The sequence below is a fragment of the Taudactylus pleione genome, unplaced genomic scaffold (assembly GCF_031769625.1).
Source record: "Taudactylus pleione unplaced genomic scaffold, aTauple2 ptg000154l, whole genome shotgun sequence".
Classification (NCBI taxonomy): Eukaryota; Metazoa; Chordata; class Amphibia; order Anura; family Myobatrachidae; genus Taudactylus; species Taudactylus pleione.
Window position 1 is genome coordinate 30,225,445 of NW_028284556.1, and position 2,521 is coordinate 30,227,965.

Below are 2,521 nucleotides of genomic sequence, written 5' to 3' on the forward strand. Positions count from 1 at the left end.
ACACACTGACTGCAGCAGGAGAGTAACGGGAGAACCGGTGCTTGTGACGTACGGGAGTGTCAGAAGCTCATACCCAGTCCCGTGCGGCTAGTGAGGCGGGATAACGGGTTACTCCGCCTCCATGGTGTGCAGCCAGACGACTGAGGCTCTGGTACACGAGAGAGCGGAATGCCGCGGATTGATCTCCGGTTACAGCATATAATTGCTGCCAGAGCCATGCTATACAGACACAGCGATGCGTTTCTCGGGACCCGGCTGGCAGAGCCCCCACCGCGGCGCTGCACACACTGGATGTAAGAGCTGTGCGCGCTCTACCGCCGTATTCACCAGGATGGCCGAGTGGTTAAGGCGTTGGACTTAAGATCCAATGGACATATGTCCGCGTGGGTTCGAACCCCACTCCTGGTAGATAATTTTTTTTCGTCCACATAATTAATTAGCAAGTGCTTTAAAAATGAACGCTCTCCTTTAATTCACTAGCGATTCATATTTTTTATAGTAGTCAGTAAAATACATGAAAGGACTATGCTGCAATCTTATACACTTGTACGGACAATCTGATTTATTTGATAAGAGACACCGAAGCATGTTGAAATATATATATTTTTTCCAATAATTGACACGTGTAAAACTGTTACCAGAAGTGGGGTTCGAACCCACGCGGACATACGTCCATTGGATCTTAAGTCCAACGCCTTAACCACTCGGCCATCCTGGTACGATTGCACGGGGTGTCACTGATCATGTGACTTCCTACAGCACACTTCTGTGGTTGTGTCACTTATACTAAGTACTTGTTATGAGCTTGTATTACTATAGTGAAGCCTTTTCAGCTGCTGTTTTTTTTCCCGATACAGGAGAGACTCCATTTGTAGTTAAACAAAAGTACATTTTCATTAACCTCATAGTGGTAATGAAATATTTAACAGAAAACACAATATAAACTGAAAACTTTGATGTAAAAATAAATGAGCCAACCTCATAGTAAAGCTGTAAAATCATAAATAAGTTTAATATCTGCCCATTATTAAGTGATTTTGTAATGCATTATTTTATGGTTACTTTTCTATAAAAGGAGATACAGTGAATGGAGGACAAAGGGGCCTATGTATGAAGCTGATTTTTACATAAAATTATACAGAAACTGCAGTTTCTGCATAATTTTATGTATTGTTGCCAGTGGCGTAACTAGGGTATTTGGAGCCTAGGGCAAATTTGAAAAGGGAGCCCCCACGCCAACATCCAGATATGCCCCCCCACCAACATACCAATTTGTGCGCACGCTGAAAAAAATGGGCGTGGTCACTTAAAAATGGGGCGTGTCAACATGACACACCCCTTTTATTTTCACGCTGAACATTCCTATCCATATGCACCTTAACCCCAGTAGTACCCCTTATACAGTACCCCCAGTATGCAGTTGTGGTCCCTCTTATGCAGGCCCATAGTAGTGCCCCTTATACAGTATCCCCAGTAGTGGTCCCCCTTATACAGCCCCCAATTAGTTCCTCTTACTCAGTTCCCCCAGTAGTGGTCCCCCCAAATGCAGTGCCTTATGTAGTGTTCCCCCTTATGCAGTGCCCCCAGTAGCAGTCCCCACAATGCAGTGCACCCAGTAGTGGTATCCCCTTATGCAGTGCCCTTTATATAGTGCCCCCAGTAGTAGTCCCCCCCCTATGCAGTGCCCTTTATATAGTGCCCCCAGCAGTAGTCCACCCCCATGCAGTTTTCCCAGTAGTGGTCCGCCTTATGCAGGCACCCAGTAGTGATCCCCCCTATCCAGTGCCCCCTGTAGTGGTCCCTGCAGTGCCCCTAGCAGTAAGCCCCTTATATAGTGCCCCCAGCAGTAGTCCCCCCCTCCCATGCAGTGCCCCCAGTAGTGGTCCCCCTGATGCAGGCCCCCAGTAGTGACCCCGCCCTATCCAGTGGTCCCTGTAGTGGTCCTTCCTGTTATTGCCCCCAGTTGTGTGGTCCCCCCAGTGCAGTGCCCCTAGTAGTAGGTCCCTTTTATAATGCCCCCAGTAGTAGTTCCCCCCCCAAGTAGTGGCTCCCAGTTGAGGTTCCCCCTCCCGATTAAGTGCCCCCTGTATTAGCCCCCCCCAGTAGAGGTCCTCCCAATAATGGTGCCCCCAGTAATAGCCCCCCCCAGTAGAGGTCCTCCCAATAATGGTGCCCCCAGTAACAGGCCCTCCCCCAGTAGAGGTCCTCCCAATAATGGTGCCCCCAGTAGTAGCCAACCCCCCCGTTGTGCCCCCACCCCAGTAGAGGTCCCCCCAGTAGTAGCCACCCCCCTCCCCCATTGTGCCCCCAGTAGTGCTGACAGGTTTTTAAAAAAAAATATATAAAAACATACCTGAATCCACGCTGCTGCTCCGGACCGCGACACCTCTCCCGCCGCCGCCCGCCAGTCCTCCCGGGCTGGCGCGCTCAGCATAATGGGAGAGACGTCATGATGTCATGACGTCTGTTCCATTACCCACTGCAGGAGCCGGACGGAAGTCCGGCTCTTGCAGTGGGTGCT

General features: G+C 49.9%; 2 non-coding genes across 2 annotated transcripts; one reads left to right on the forward strand and one right to left on the reverse strand.

The window, feature by feature from the left end:
* Positions 1-325: 325 nt before the first annotated feature.
* Positions 326-408, forward strand: TRNAL-UAA (transfer RNA leucine (anticodon UAA)). The gene has a single exon. It is a non-coding gene; the product is annotated as a tRNA-Leu (tRNA).
* Positions 409-635: 227 nt separating this feature from the next.
* On the reverse strand, positions 636-718 carry TRNAL-UAA (transfer RNA leucine (anticodon UAA)). Its single transcript has one exon. It is a non-coding gene; the product is annotated as a tRNA-Leu (tRNA).
* Between the last annotated feature and the right edge of the window lie 1,803 nt (positions 719-2,521).